General features: G+C 46.6%; 1 long non-coding RNA gene across 2 annotated transcripts in view; it reads right to left on the bottom strand.

Annotated features, from left to right (window-relative positions):
- The window catches only part of LOC119846197, a 49,931-nt gene that overhangs the window by 7,396 nt on the left and 25,390 nt on the right, over positions 1-17,145 (bottom strand). The window contains exon 6 of one of the 2 annotated variants that reach the window (XR_005289788.2): positions 13,342-15,959. The exons of the other annotated variant lie outside the window; for it this stretch is intronic. This is a non-coding gene — a long non-coding RNA (uncharacterized LOC119846197). Of the gene's footprint in view, positions 1-13,341; positions 15,960-17,145 lie in introns of those variants that run through there. 2 annotated transcript variants of the gene reach the window in all.

Raw genomic sequence — 17,145 nt, 5'->3', positions numbered from 1 at the left:
CATATGTAGTTCAATAGCCACCCCATAAGGGTCCCCAGCTCCTGCACGGGGACCGTTTCTTCCTTACCAAATTCCAGTTCATGGCAGTGTTTAGGAAAGAGCCGTAATTCTGGACTTGACACTGGGAGAATATGATTCCCACTTTTTGCACACAGGAGCTGAGTGCGTCAGAGGTTATAGGACACTAGCGCTCCAGGCCCTATGAGGCCTGTCTGCAGCTACCTGATGGGAGGCCAAGGCAGGTAGTGGGCCATAAGAACAGCAGGTTTTAACCGTGTCTGCTTACCTCCCCCATCTATCACCTCGGATGTACTGCAGCATCCCCAGGGCTGAGGGTATGCAGGTGTAGGCACAGCACTGGGCTTACAAGAGAGCGTGTAATTCAGCAAGGTGCTCGCAGCTGGGCCTCAGGCAGGCTGTGATTTTCTCTTGGCATGGCAGGCACCGCATGCAATGGGACCAGGAACTCGCTCATTTAGGCGCCAGATCCACAATGGCATCCTAAGGGCACCTACATACAAAAGGGGGCAACGTATCTAATCCCCTGGGGGAAAATGTGAACCATGGGTTGGGACACTACCCTGGCGGGACTGCCCCCTATATGCTTTACCATGGCACTAGTGGGATTGTTGAGGTTCCCCGTTGCCTCAAAAGGGACGAAAGGGGGAGGGATGCTAGTGGGCAGTTGAAGGTGCCCAGAAAACCTCCTAGTGTGATGATTGGCTCTGCCTGTGGTGGGAGCACCCAAAGAATTGGCAAGGGATGAATGGAGTGCAAGGGACTGCACTGGGATTTCTCCCACTGGGAACCTGGGATACAATTTGACTGATAAAGTTGCTACTAGGTTAAAACCCATCTCACTTGTTCTTGCCTTCTTCCCTGTGGTGAGCACACAAAAGAAAACCATTTGCTTTAGGGGAAATCCCCTAATTGCATTTATCAGTGGGAATACAGATAAATATTTAAGTCTCAGAAGATTTGGAAGTCACACTTTGTAGTAGGCCCAAGCGAGCTGTCGGCCTAGTGAGCCAGCTGACTTATCTTGCTCAGTCCCATTAACATGGGAGCACAGGAAGTGGGAGCTGCAGCTTATGGAAATCCACAAAGATCTAAACAGCCAAATTCCCCAGCCAAAGCTGGGCACATCCCTTGCACTGCCAAGAAGTGATCCTCTCCCTTAACTCCGTCCATTTCCCTATCTCCCCCAGCAAGCAGATAGGACAGTTCATAATGGCAGAGAGAACTGGAGCCTGCAGAGCACATAGAAAAAACAAATCCCCGCTAGTATTTGCTCTGCAACATCTACATATCTGTTGGCCTGGCTGATGCTGAAGATTATTTTCTGAAGTATTTCTAAACCTGCAGCCTGCCAGACACATTTGGCTGGCAGCTGGGGTTTCCCAACATGAACAGCATGGGTCACAGTTGTCCAGGAGTCTGCTCTTTCTGCATGTTTGGGGAAATCATGATGCCTAGCACCAAGCGGTGCATAAAGATGATGCCACTGGCAGCATTGTGGGCTCTGTGCCAGCTCTGCTCCCAACCCCAGGGACAGGGGACATTGTTTGGGCAGCTGGGAGTTGGATCAGAATATAGTGCTACTGAACTAGGACAATGCTCTGGTCCCCAGGACTCAAGGGGAGCGTGGGAAACAGTGCCTAGGTCAGAGCCATGCTGAGCTGGGAAAAGTCCCAGACAACAGGAAACACAACGGTAACTTCACATCCCCAGAAGCCCACGTTCACCCTCATCCCTATCCCATCACAGGAACAGAGTGACTATCAGACCCTGCCATCTTATTCAACCACACAGCCCTGTGCTCTGCTGTCCCTTTAGTGCCCATCCCACTAGTTCCACCCAGCCACCTGCGCTGGACACCAGCAGATTTGCAAGTGAATGAGAGCATGCGAGGCACTCTCCTAGATAGCCAGAACTAACAGAAGCCTGGTTGGGATGCTGTGTGGACACTACTTCTGCGTGGCACAGCTGCAATAATCTGTGTTGCCACTAAAATCTTCTCTTCAGCATGAGCAGGATTCAGCAGTTACAGCTGCTGCGTTGACCCTTTCGTTCACAGCCGGTAGGTTGTATATGTGTGAGATGTATTCCTTTCACTTGTTCCAAACATTTCACTCCGACACTTTCTCAAGAGCAGAGATTGGCTGAGGGGAAGCAGAGGCTCTGCTCAGAGGCTCTCATTTAAACAAATGATCCCTGTAGAGGAGCATGCAGAGGGCCACGCACACTTACTGTTGACAGGAATAATAAACATCACCTCACATGGAAATGGCAAGCCAGAGTGGCCTTCCACATGTTGTTTTTCTGTTGCCAAGCTAAACATTCCACAGGTTGCACGTTGTCTCTGCAAAGCCCAACAGGGAGGAGACCCAGGCAGTAGCAGGAAGGTCTGCAGAGAGTGGACACATGGGAATGCAGTGGAGAGGAACCAAAAGGGGAGACCATGGCACTGAGGAGGTTGCAAGGTGCTTCCCTGGGAAAACTCAGCTCGGGGCCAGTGTCAGGGTGACCCACTTGTTATCCCAGCTGATCGACTCAGGTCATTTGCCTGGATGAACACAAGGCCAGATCCAGCACCCACCAAAGTAAACCAAAAGACTCCCCTTGAGTGAGAGGTTTGCCATTGACTTCAGTGGCCAGGATTTCATCCATTGACCTTAGTGGGCATTGGCTCAGGCCAGCATCGAGTCAGGCAGTGTCCTGGGGCAGAGCCCTTTCCTCCTAACCAGCTGTTTTGAATCCGCCGTTCCCCTTTGGCTGCTGCTGGGCCTGGGTCTTGCACTTTCATGCATCTCTGGTCATCCGTGTGACAGCGTGTTTCCTCGAGACACAAGAGGTGAGACTTCCAAAAGCAAGTGCTCAGCGTGAGCCTAATGCTGTCTCTGCCAAAGAGAGTGGGAATTGACCGTTGACTTCAATGGAACTTCAATGGGATCATTGACTATGGGAGCATAGTTCGGCCTGCACTGACCTGGAAAACCTCTTCCAAGATGTATTAATTATCCTTTTGAAGGCTCAGATATCCTCTTCTGGGGTCATCCATCTGCTTGACATGGGTTCTGAGCCCAGCCACATTAAGAAGCCCATTGATAACATTAGATCTATTCGGAGGAAGTGTAAACACATATATACGCATGGTCCCACCCGTGGCATGGTTTTCTGCTTTGGCCTGAAGAGCTCAGAGGCCAACAGTCCCTTGTCCTTTTTTCAGCAGTTATCCTTTACTTTAGTTATTCCCAACTCAGGTGATACCATCCACCCTGTGTGGGCATTCTTCTGGAGTGTGTGTGTCCTGCAATCAAAATATCTAGGGTCCTGCACTAAATGAGGAAGACAGTGTTGTAGAGGGAAGGGGCCTTCCCTAGAAGGGAGCCAGAAAGGGGACAGGGCAGTGTTTGGACTCCCAAATCCTATTGCTTTTTCTTACATCCTTCCACAATTTCTCCATTCCATTCTCTCCACCATACCAGAACACTAAGCCCTCTTTGGCTGCTGCCACACTCTGTTCCTGATTTCCAGCACTTCCAACCATGGCTCCACACCCACAGCTCACATCTGAAACCCATGCTTCTTGGTCAGGCCTCCCAGCCAGTAGTAACAACCACCCCCTTGCTCCTTTTGTTTTCTACACTGATATCTTTAGATTGCAAGATTGTCAAGACTGGGGCTGCATTGCTTTGTAGGACATCTTCTGTCTGTTGGAAAGTGCTGTTTTCAGGCAAGTGTAATGTAAATGATAACAAGAGTTGGCGAAATACCTGCCAAAAGGTGTCCGTGAATGTTTACCCAACATGTTTAATGAATTTACTTCAGTTCATGTTCACACCCCTTTTGTGTTCACTTTACACAAACACTGGTGTGACTAAGACTTATAGGCATCAGTATTCACAGAAAGCAAATTAGTGAATCACATGTTCAAGAATTCATTGCAGGAAATGCTTCTGATACAATGTTGTTTGACCTACCTAGCCAGTCGCAACTGAGCAACACTACTGGAATTTCAAATATTTGAATGCCTAATGAATGCAGAGCTGTTTGTGACCCATTCATAAAGGAAAGAAATTCCGAAGAAAATCCCTTGAATAAATTCAGCAACAATTTGAGGAACTCATGAATATTCCACATGCAGAAGAAGAAGCTAAAGAAGCCTGATCAATTATTTACTCTGAATTATCCACTCTACTCTAATAATAGTTAATAAAGTTGTCTTTTTCTGCTGTAAGAAATATACACTTCCCTATTGATTCCCAAACCTAACTTCATATTTAATAATTTTATTAAGATGCTGTTAAAATAAAAAGAAAACGGTACAGAGTTTAAGCATAGAAGTTTCTGGTTATCAGAGAATAAGATACAAATTATCAAGGGGTGCAAAGTTCGGTTTAGGATCGGGTGGCGTAAGGCAGTGCTTCTCAAGCTATCTGATGTGGGGGACCGGCAATTTTTTTCCCAATGTGTGCACAGACCGGCAACCGATAGCTCGCGGATTGGCACCGGTCTGCGGAACACCACTTTGAGTAGCACTGGCGTAAGGAATACATAATCTGCAATATCCCCGATTGGGGGTAAAAAGTTAACGGTCGAAGTATAGACACTGAGATATGGGGTATGTTGTTCATATAATGGCTATGTTCAGGTGTGGAGTATAATGAGTGGATACAATGATGAGGATGACAGGTTTCAGAGTAGCAGCCGTGTTAGTCTGTATTCGCAAAAAGAAAAGGAGTACTTGTGGCACCTTAGAGACTAACAAATTTATTAGAGCATAAGCTTTCATGAGCTACAGCTCACTTCATCGGATGCATTTGGTGGAAAAAACAGAGGGGAGATTGATATACACACACAGAGAACATGAAACAATGGGTTTATCATACACACTGTAAGGATAGTGATCACTTAAGATAAGCCATCACCAGCAGCAGGGGGGGAAGATGATGAGGATGGATTTACCCGCATTTGGTGAGATTTAATGTTCAATGAGCTCTAATTTCCAAGGAGAAAGACATGTTGCATCTCAAGATGAAGTCTCCTTCCACCGCCTAAATCCTGTTGGCTCCAAGGTTAGCTCAGTGGAGGGGAGGAAATGTATTGCGTGGTACAAAAAGTCAGGGAATATTAGAGCAGGAGAGGCTAATGCAAAGTTAAACATGCTGACATCACTGAGCTTTCAAATGTGTATTTGGAAGATAATTTGTTATCATCTTGGTCCAAAGTTAACCTGCTTGAAACCTGCTGTCTGGCATTTGGCCTCCTGGCCGATGACTGAGACAGGAGTAAACAGTCTAAAAGGGCTCCAAGCTCATGTTTTGATTAAATGCTTTGCTGCCAGGTTCAAAAAAATTCTCTTTGTAGGTGGAAGTTCATTAGGACCAACAATGAAGATCATTAGCACTGTGCCCCTCCCCCAGTGGAAAATGGACTTCAGGGCCCAGGGTCTTAGAGTAGTCATGCCTTGCCTCCTTTGCAGGGGTGAGCAGTGACCTAGTTTGGTAACGCTCCTATGCCAGTTCTTTTCCGAAGGGCCTTTTGCAAACTGCTCTTTGATGGTAGCAAAGGTTAGGCAGAGGGGACTCTCTCCTGAAGCTAGCCTCTTTCCTGAGCACTCAGAAGCCCCACAATACAAACTGAGGATGAAAATGTGGGGTGGGAAGTCAGAACTAATGACATTCTGGCAATGAGGGTTGTGGGGGCAGGAGGGGAATAAATCTCCTTTTTTTCTTACAGATACCTGGAAAGTCCAGGTGCTTTGATGGTAAATAGGTGGTGAGGTGCTGGAAGCTGAGTGTTTCCTATGTAAACAGTGCCCATTCCCAAACTTTAAGCAGGGGTAGGAAGCAGCCAGGGAAAGGCAGGAGGAGCTGGGAAAACCTATATCGTCTTGGCTGCCACAAGCTGCGCTGCAGCATAAAAATCGAAGAATAGAGCCCAGCCTGCAAGACATTTTATCCCAAAGCAGAGGGAAGGAAATTCCAGCCACTACCAGTTGCAGCTCAACTCAATTCAAACTCAGCTCAATCCAGTGACCAGCCTGACCTCAAGCCAGATTCAGCTCAATTTGAACTCAAGTTAATTCAGTTTAATGCTGCTTCAGTCATGATTATTACTGTATTGCTCTCTTTGCAGAAGCCGATTCTGTTAAGCTGAATTAGAGCTGGAACACATGTGCAATGTGGAACAGATGCAGCCCCATCTTCCTCCCCAGCATGTCAGGAGTTTTACTGTTGCCTGCTACAGAAGCTCCATGAGACGGGAGATGGAGGTGGATTTGAAAGCTGCCATGTCTCACTAGCCAGTCCCCACTTCCAAAGGGTTCCAGTCTGAGCCTTGTCTGCACAGGTGCTGAAACTAGGGGCGCAGCTGCACCCCTGGGCATACACAGGGGTTATAGTTTGGTTCACTGGCTCTCAGCGCCCCCACTGTACAAATTGTTCCAATGCCTCTGCTTGTCTGCTCCAGTCACAGCCATCACTGTAGCTGCATCAGTGTGAACCCCTAATGCAGATGGGCCAACCTGCTCTTTGCACTGGTGCAGTTTTCCCCTGCTTGAAACTGGAGTAACCCTCACCAGTGCCAATAGCAGTACCAGGCCTGCTTCTGTTCCCTGTGCAGCCAGTAGCCACAATGGGGTAAGGCTGGAATCTTACCATCACTACACTAGGGGTCTGCTCCACTGCAGCTAGAAATGGAGAAATCCCCAATGCAGGCCAGGCCGCAGACTGTAACCCGCACCAGAACTTTCTGTCCCCTGAGCTGGAGACCTCGGGCTGAGGAATCGTCAGAAGCAATCACCACATTTTTGTATAAATTACCCCAGCTGCTCACTCTCTCCTCATGCTGCTTCCCCTCCTTGACTAGGTGGCACTCCTAACGCAGCCAAGGCTCTGGGTCATGCTGCTCTTGCCAGCAGCCAAGGCGCTCTCCCTCTCCTTTTGTGGTGAAGTGGCTGGATTCCATTCAGCCTAATGCAGAAGCACTGAGAAAGGAAGAAGCATTTATGGACCTGTTTAAAGCCTCCAGATTCCTCCCTGTCTTTCCTGGGGGGCTTTTTCTTTTCCTTTGTCCATGGGGGTATCCATGCTGGGCCAGGCCCTGCAATTCTGTCCCTGGCAAAGATCTCTCCCTGGAAAGGCAGCCAGGGATCCCTTGCAGCTTCCACTGTAACATTTTAGTGGCGCGCAGGACTATAATGTGCAAAGATCATAGAAGAAATAACAGCTAGCACTGGAGTCTGCTTGTTTATAGGCCTCTCCTCCTTGCGTAGTCCATGGAAAGGCAAGACATGGAAGCTGCAGGGGGGTGTGGGGCCAGGGATGGGAGGCTGATTGAGAAGGATGGGAGGTGGGGAAGCTTTTAGGGGTTTCTTTCAATGGAGTTTCTGGGCTAACTACCTGGGATCCTTCTGAGTCAGTTGCTGCTGCTGGCTGGTGACCCTAGTTTAGTCAGTCAAAAACCAGGAACCATTTACAAGATAAGAAATCACTTTTCCACAGCGAGGAACCAAATCTTGTGTCTCTAGCAAGAGCAACAGCAGCTCTGATCCTGCCTCAATAAGGGAAGTGAGGAGAGGGGAATGTTACTGGAGAGCGACCAAGAGCTGGAAAGGAACCAGCCAGCAGGGACAGGAGCTGGGGAATTTGGAGAGCAAGGGGGAAGCCCAGTGGGAGGAGAGTGAGAGAGAGCTCTGTGGCAGGAAGAGAGATGCCAGGGGGGCAGAGGGGAGAGATAGGAGATGCTGACATTTTCTGGTAGGAGCCTGGAGATAACAACCTGGAGAATTGCCATCCTCCACCCCACACTGATCACATCCTGCACCCCTGACACCTCCCGTCCTACTGTTCTGCAGCCAGAGACAGCAATGAACAATGCACATTTGATGCTGGCTGTCATTCCCTTTGCCCTCACCCCACGCCCACCCTTCGATTCATGGCAACCTTCCCAACAGCCTTCTTCCAGGTGCTTGGTGAGGTATTGCATCCCTGCGCTGTGCAGGTGTCACATAGGATGTGGTACCATGACTGGGTGCACAGCTCTCTCTCCTCCACCAGTGAGGGCAAGTGCCAGTCCTTCCCAGTGATATAGGCAACTGCCTCAAGGCCATGTCTAAAGGAGCAACAAAGGGTGAGGTCACCCGCTCTCCCAGGAGCAAAGGATCCTGCAATCCCCTCCTAAGGCACGAATGCAGAGTGAGCAATTGCCTGGCAGGCCCTGGCTGCAAGAGGGTGCAGAACTCAAACCAGGGTCAAGAAATAGTAGGCCAGATTCTGGCCCCTGCTGCACCCCTTTTACATAGCTATGGTGGCCACAGTAGTTCCCTGCGGAACTCCGGGCTGGTGCCACCATCCTTGATGTAGGGGCATGCCAGGGTAGGCGGCGGTGTGGTGGGAGTCGAGAGGGAATGGACAGAGCAGCCTATGGGCAGCCATACAAGGCTGCCATAACCTACAGGAGCCCTGAGGGACATACCAAAGTGGTGTGAAGCCACTTGCCCCCTCCTTGGGCTGTGCTTTCTGTGCTGCACCTCCTGAGAGACCCAACACAGGATGTGGCTCTCCCTCCGGCATGGCCATGACCTAGGGTGACCAGATGTCCCAATTTTATAGGGACAGTCCTAATTTTGGGGTCTTTTTCTAATATAGGCTCCTATTACCCCCCCACCCCCATCCCGATTTTTCATATTTACTGTCTGGTCACCCTATCATGACCCTGTACTCTACCAGCCAGATTTAAAAAGGGGTTTATTCATGGGTAGGGGTAACCCGAGCTAGAAAAATGACATTGCTGTCACACGTTGGGCACATATCTCATGGTTGTCTCCAAGGGGATGGAGCTGTTGGAATCGATGCAGTTTTGTTGTATCATGTAAAGTTTAACCATTATCGGGCATGCAGGCTGAGAAATGACTGAATCACAAAAAGGGCCAGAACTTGTAGAAACAAGTTTAATTTTGACCACAATTGGCAGAAAGCTTCTAAATACATTTGTTAATGCAACTATGTACTCAAACTAGTACAGCTTTGGGAAGTCTGGAAAGATTTAGCTCCAGGCGATATTTTTTATGCATCTTCCCATTCTTTTTTGCTTACGTTTAAAGCAGCAGTCTGTAGTCACACGACAGTATGAGTTTGTTTGTGCTATGTAATATAGCAGAATATTGGTCATGAGTTGAAGAATGGACTGATGTGAGAAAAGCTTTTCTGTCTGCTATTTTATATTTTATGAATATTGGCTAACTGTCTAATGATTCCTGCACTGGCAACTGATGTTAAGACAGTGTAACTGCGATGAAATATTTTCAGGATGTGTTCCTCTCACTAGGCCAAGGTTGGACCTGTGTTGTCTATGATGAAGCAGTCTGCCGCAAAGCACAGCTGATCAAATGGAGAAATCAAAGTGAAGTTGACAATGCTCCCCTGAGAAGGGAGGCGTGCATAGTGCAATGGATTTCATGGGTGAGATAGGCAGTGTGATTCAGGAAAGTGGGCTTGAAGAAATCCTCAGGGAAGCCAGCATCTGTGGGGCTTCAGTCACCAGCTCGGCCTTTCACAGAGTTTGGTCCTTATCTCTGCTTGAGAGCCAAAGCCAGGAGCCCCTCTCCTGTAGTCAGGTGACTTCGGTGCCCAAACTGTTTCTTGGAAGATTGTCAAGGACCTGCCCAGCACCACACAAAACAATCAGAGGAGATGGGGAAGGAAGAAACCACCTCCTGTTTAGCTCAGTGGTTAGGGACCTTAGTTGGGATGTAGGGGAGCTTGCTTTGTGTTGCTTTCCCTTGTGAATGGAGTCTATCCTTTTTCAAGTGAGCGCTCTAAGCACTGGCCTTAGGGGTGTTCTGATGTGGGTTGTTCTTCATCTATTATTGAAGTTGTTTCACTTTAATTCAATAATTAAACATTAATTGGGCCACAGAGAGCCTAAGGATCGCTCTCTAGTCCAGTATTTTGGGCACTTACCTAGACTATGGGAGAGTTGGGTTCAACCCCTTTCTGAAGGGCTTTAAGCAGCATGCATGGCAATTGAATGGCCTAACTGCTGGACTTTGAGGTATTCTACAGTGAGGCTCCCTCAGTCTTTCCTGTTGCAGTGGTTTCACTTTAATTAACTATTGATTAGGACCAAGCAAGTATCAACCCTAAGGAGCATGCTGTAGCACAATGGCAAGGTTAAATATGTGCCATAGTAGAGACTGTAGTTCAGTTCTTCTCTGGACCAGGTTAGAATGGCATGTCCCCTCAGTCTAAGCTGTTCAGCTTTAATTAACTATTAATTGGGCCAAAGCAAAACACACTAAACAGAAGCTCTCTGTAGCCTGGGGGCTAGGGTATATGCCTGAGATGTTGAAGGTCCACATTCAGTTCTTCTATGGGCCACATTAGAATAGTGGGTGCCCTCAGTCTTTCCTGTTGCAGTGGTTCCTCTTTAATTAACTATTGATTAGGTCAAATCAAGAGTCAAAAGTAAGAAGCCCTCTGTAGTGTGGTGGCTAGGATAACCACACAAGATGGTGGAGACCCATGTTCAATTCTTCCCTGGGCCAGCTTAGAACAACATGGGCATTTAGCCTTTATGGTTGAAGCTGTGCCCCTTTAATTAACTATTGATTGGGCCCAAGCAAATGCTAAGAATATGAAGCCCTCCATAGCACAGTGGTTTGGGTGTTCACCTAGGATGTCAAAGCTGTCAGTTCTATTCCCTTCTGTGCCTGGGGAGGTGAAGGGTTTATGGAAAAGTATCTGCCACCTCTGGGCACTTTTAAAAAAACATGAATCACTTTTTTGCCCCCTGCAGCCAGCTAGCGCACCCTGTGAGTTGTTTGCTAAGAATCAACCAACAATAGGGATAAGGAGGTTTTAGTACCATTATACAAGGCACTGGTGAGACCTCACCTGGAATACTGTGTGCAGTTCTGGTCTCCCATGTTTAAAAAGGATGAATTCAAACTGGAGCAGGTACAGAGAAGGGCTACTAGGATGATCCGAGGAATGGAAAACTTGTCTTATGAAAGGAGACTTAAGGAGCTTGGCTTGTTTAGCCTAACTAAAAGAAGGTTGAGGGGAGATATGATTGCTCTCTATAAATATATCAGAGGGATAAATTCAGGAGAGGGAGAGGAATTATTTAAGCTCAGCACCAATGTGGACACAAGAACAAATAGGTATAAACTGGCCACCAGGAAGTTTAGACTTGAAATTAGACGAAGGTTTCTAACCATCAGAGGAGTGAAGTTTTGGAATAGCCTTCCAAGGGAAGCAGTGGGGGCAAAAGACCTATCTGGCTTTAAGATTCTACTCGATAAGTTTATGGAGGAGATGGTATGCTGGGATAATGTGATTTTGGTAATTAATTGATCTTTAAATATTCATGGTAAATAGGCCTAATCCCCTGAGATGGGATATTAGATGGATGGGATCTGAGTTACCCAGGAAAGAATTTTCTGTAGTATCTGGCTGGTGAATCTTGCCCATATGCTCAGGGTTTAGCTGATTGCCATATTTGGGGTCGGGAAGGAATTTTCCTCCAGGGCAGATTGGAGAGGCCCTGGAGGTTTTTCGCCTTCCTCTGTAGCATGGGGCATGGTTGACTTGAGGGAGGCTTCTCTGCTCCTTGAAGTCTTTAAACCATGATTTAAGGACTTCAATAGCTCAGACATAGGTGAGGTTTTTCATAGGAGTGGGTGGGTGAGATTCTGTGGCCTGCGCTGTGCAGGAGGTCGGACTAGATGATCAGAATGGTCCCTTCTGACCTTAGTATCTATGAATCTATAAGTGAGAAACTGCCACCAACACTGGTCTCCTTCAGCCAGCACCTGAAACATGCAATATAACAATCACTCATAGGGAATCATGCAACAGTTTAGTATCTTCAGGCGTCCCCTGACAACAACAGATGGTCCATAGATAGCATGACATCTTGTTCCTACCATGATGGTCCTGCACCTGCTCCATCCACGTAGCTGTAGGAGTATGCAACAAGGAAATGCAAATGCAGCAGGGAAGACTTTGGGTGCTCTGATGTATGCAACTGGGGTGGTGATGAGCAAGCAACAGACTAGTGAACACAGCAGACACAGACTCTGCAGGGGAGTAGAAATGTTTCAACAATCTGCAAATTACTGTGACTATTTCTGTGAGCCAATATACCTTGAAGGGGTGTTGCATGAGACGTTCAGTAGCTCATGCTTATATGCAGGGATCCCAGAAGAGCACATGCTTATACTTTGTTATTCACACAATATATTCATACAAGCCATTCTGTAGCCCAATGCATTACTGGTGTACAAGTAGTTTACATGTATTATAATTTATTCAGTGATAAGAAGAAAGAAGATAATTACCATGTGTGCTTTAGACTTACATCTCTGGCTAAGCAGATAACATTATAAGTAGTTAAAAAGGGGTCTTATTATTTGCATAATTTCATAAAAATAGCAGGCAGAAAAACTTTTCTCAAATCAGTCTATTCTACAAATAATGACAAATATTCTGATGTATTACATGGTACAAACAAGCTCATACTGTCATGTGACTACATACTTTTACTTTAGCCAAAGGCAAAAGTACAGGAAAATGCATAAAATATATCACCTGGGGCTATTTCCCAAGCTTTCCAAAGTATGCAATTGCATTATCAATTGTATTTAGAAGTCAAGGCACTCTCCCTCTCCTTTTGTGGTTTAGTGGCTGGGTTCCATTCAGCCTAATACAGGAGACCACTGAGAAAGGAAGAAGCATTTATGGACCTGTTTAAAGCCTCCAGATTCCTCCCTGTCTTTCCTGGGGGCTTTTTCTTTTCCTTTGTCCATGAGGATATCCATGCTGGGCCAGGCCCTGCAATTCTGTCCCTGGCAAAGTTCTCTCCCTTGGCCAGCTTAGAACAACATGGGCATTTAGCCTTTACTGTTGAAGCTGTTCCCCTTTAATTGACTATTGATTGGGCCCAAGCAAATGCTAAGAATATGAAGCCCTCCATAGCACAGTGGTTTGGGTGTTCACCTACATTATCAATTGTATTTAGAAGTTTTCTGACAATTTTTGTCAAAATAAAACTGTTTCTGTGAGTCTTGGCCCTTTCTTAGATTTGTGGTTTTTTTCAGATTGGATGCCTGATAACATTTCAGCATTACATACTATAGAGAAACTGCACCACTTCCAGCAGCTCCATCCACCCTGATAATGGCTGTCACGCTGCCTGGGGTGGTTCATGACCGTGAATGCCAACCTCCGGGCAGACTGCCAAACTGCTTGTATGTTCTATAATTGGATGTCACCAACGCAGTAACAAGTATGAACTCCTGAAGAACAACAACAGTTGTACCATGGAGTCACAGACAGTCCCCTTGGCCACGCCAGTCTCTCTTGTGCCCCAGGCAAGCTGCACTTCATGATGGTTGGTTGCCCTACACCAAAAATTACAAAACATTCAGGCTGCTTCCAGCCCCAAGAGAACAGTCACTTACCCCAGGTCAATTTGTACCTTAGGTCTCTCACCAAAAACAACGCTTGTAGTCAGTCCTGTAGTAAACTATCTAAGGATTTATTAACTAGGAAAAAGAAATGAGATTGTTATATACAGGTTAAAGCATATAAACATATCTACCTATATGAGTTACAGTCTATGGTTCCAAAAGATGACAGAGTTGTAGTAATCTGTCAGCACTGAACGTCTTTTAGGATTGACCCTAGGGATTGCTGCTTCTGTTTCCTAGCTCCAGCCCTGGGAGAGTCCAAAAAGTCAAGGAGATGAAAAAATGTCTTGTCAGCTATTTTTATTTCCTTCTTCCAGAATTCAAGCTGATGGAATGAGCCCTTTTGCACATGGCTGCTTCATGAGTGTGCAATGACAATTAGCAAAGTCTTTTTATTGTGATGCCCCACAATGGCCAATTTCATTTTGATAACCCTTCCTGACGGCAGTACTGTATTGTCAACCCCAAATGGTCAAAAATCATGAGTCAGATTCACTGGAAATCATGAGATTGGCTTTAAAATCATGAGATTATGTAGAAGTAATAGATTTGGTGTTCTTTTTCTTTGCCTTCTGATTTTTGAGCCTTTAGGGTGCACTGGGGTCATATTTTGAAGCTTCCTCCACAGCCACAAGGGCTAGAAACTTATTTTTTTCTTTAAGAAAGAAGGTTAAAATCATCACGTATCCATTTGAGTCCAGGAGCTGAGGCTTTAAGGAAAACAATAATTATAATGAGACTCATGACAAAATCGTGAGAGTTGACAATACTGTGATGGGCAAGAAGTAGTACCTTTCTCAGGGATTTATCACTTTGCACTAGTTAAAGTTTTTTCTTATTTATGAGTGACTTAGTTCAGAATAAACATTTTACAGCCATAGCACAAACACATAAGTATTACAGTACAGAGTGGGATATAGATGTGATAAGTGGGATTAATACATGTAGCAATTTACAATTATTTCATAAAGTCTAAACACTAAACACATTATCACAAGTTCAAGCTTAACCATACTAACACACCGGTGAGCTGGACTGGGGTCCAGCAACAAATTTATCAGCATTCGGCAGAAGCTTAAAGCCATGGCAAGAGCTGGCACCTGGTCTGCCCGCATCACAATGCCCATCAGGTAGGGGCCTAACGAGGTAGCAATAAATTTTTCTAGCTGAGGGGTTACCCCTTAGTACCCAAACTGGGTCTGGCCAACCCACAAAGGGCAGCCACTCTCCTTCCCCTAACTTCAAGCTGAGAGTTTGGTTTCTTTTTTACCTTTGGTATCAAAGCCCAGGGCCAACATTTCAATACACAAAGGGAGGTGTGTGCTTCACTGAGACCCTAGGACTGTGCTAGGAAGCTGCAAATGAATGGCATGCTGCTTGCTAAGGTGCTGCATGGAGACCACAGTGGTTGTTCCAAGATTGCTGTACCAAAAGGAGACTATGTCAGCTGATGGGGCAGGGATTAGGAAGTGGCTGGGTAGTTTTATCAGCACTAATAACACTTAGCACTATACATGTGAAAAGAAGTATAATTTAATGATCAGAGCAGGGGACTGGGAGTTAGGAGACCTGGCTCTGACACTAATTCACTGTGTGACCCTAGGCAGGTCTGTGATTCTGCTTCTCCATCTGTAAAATGGGGATAGGTTTCAGAGTAGCAGCCGTGTTAGTCTGTATTCGCAAAAAGAAAAGGAGTACTTGTGGCATTTTAGAGACTAACAAATTAGAGCATAAATGGGGATAGTAATTCTTACCCACCTCTATAAAGAATTTGGAGACCCCTAGATAGAAGGCACACACAGGCTTATTTTGCCTATGATGCACATTGCACAGCTGACCTGATGTACTATGGGGTTCACGGGAGGGTATGTACTGGATGGGCCAGTGTTCAATCTGGTCCAGCAAATCTTATATTCCCACGTTACTGACCATCTGTTGCTCATTTGCTGATGAAAGTTGGGGATGGTGAAAAAAGGTTAATCAGAAACCAGCTTATTCATAAAGATGGATTTTTTTTTAAATGGTGTGATGAGGAAAGCAGTTTGGTTTCTGGTTGGCAGACACAAGGTCAGCTGTACCCTGGCTAGCCAGCCTGTCCTCTCCAAATCAGCCCAACCCATGGTAGACCCAGCTGCTGTCTTGCTGCTGCATGGAATTATCAGTCTTCTTGTATTACTTATTCCTATCCAGCCAAATATTTGAAACAAAGTCATTGGAATGAATGAAAAATTATGACAGGAGCTCTCTCTCATCTGAAATCGCTGGCTTGATGTGGCCTTGTTGCTAAGTCTTGATAAAACCTCGGTGATCTGATTGCAGGGCAAAACTGTTTCTATTTCACATCATTTTGTTCCTTTGACACTAATGAGAAGCCTTTTGAAAGGAGGCCTTTTCACTGAGTAATCAGCATATCATTCATGTTGCTTATAGATTACTGCTGTCTGCTCCCATTGCCCAGGGACGACTCAGCAGTGCTTTTCTTAAGAAGGGAAAATAAAATAGTTTGATGACAATAACTTTTTGTTGAAGACACAGCATTGCTTCTGCTAATAGAATCACACACAACAGAGCTGCCCCACCATATTCCATTTACAACATGGCTTTCTTTTAGGTAAATTCACCAGACCATTGGGGATAATTCTCTGCACAAGGCCTTCCGCTATAGGGACATGAGCGCCCTCCAAACCAGACCCAGAGGAAAAATACAGGAATAAGTTTCAGGGCAGATCTCTGAGGTCTTGTCCACTCCACAACTTCTAAATGAATTGGCCACTAGTTAGTGGCATGTAGAGCTGTTTGTGTTTGCACACCAAGCGCATAACCCTGGCAGCGAACAGTGTGTCACTCCTGCCCAAGGCCCACATTGTCTTTCAGTAACTGACTCCACACCCTGTTATTTTGCAGTGTCAACGGGACCCCGAGCAGGTCTGTATGATGGCTTGGCAGGACCTGCTTCCTCCCTGCTCTCTGTGCAGCAGGACATCCCAGAGCACAGGGCTGCTCCGTGTCCATGTCTGTGGACACTGTGTCCTGCCAAGGCATGATGGGGGAGCTGCCCAGATTCTCCCAGCATGCACTGCTATGGCTTAGCAGCAGCGCAGTTGTCAGCGCAGTCCTGACTCAGACCCATGTATGATGCGGAAAGCTGCTGTGTCGGCACAATTCCTGTATCACTGAGTCAGGAGGGAGGGTCCAGACTGAGTACAGAGACACAGACATGCTATGGGTGAAGCCCCTTAGGTCTCTGCTGTGATGAGACACTAACTGGATGGCAGAGTGGCCTTTAATGACACAGTAGATGTCTTTGGCCACTGCCAGGTACCTGGGTCAAAGCCTTTCTCACTCCCGGGGGTGTATGCCAGGGTGTCTCTCACTGCTCTGAGGCAGTGATACAGGTCCTGGGACTGCCTGCAGTCCCCCTCTAATCTCAGCTTCTCTCTCACCTGTAACAGCAGCTGCTCAGAGGAACATACCTACATAGGGAAGAAGGCTCTGAGACATCTCCTGAGGACTCTGTCAGCAAAACCACCTGTGTAGCTGGCCAGTCCCAGGTTTCCAGGAGCAGCATGGCCTATGGCTAATTCCTTTTTACCCACTCACCTCAATCATCCCCAAAACACCCGCGGTACTAACAGGGAGTGGGCACAGATAGCTCCTGTCCCAGG

This window comes from Dermochelys coriacea, chromosome 21 (genome assembly GCF_009764565.3).
Source record: "Dermochelys coriacea isolate rDerCor1 chromosome 21, rDerCor1.pri.v4, whole genome shotgun sequence".
Taxonomy (NCBI): Eukaryota; Metazoa; Chordata; order Testudines; family Dermochelyidae; genus Dermochelys; species Dermochelys coriacea.
Note: the sequence above shows the minus strand (reverse complement) of the source record. Positions and strands in the feature narration are given on the sequence as shown.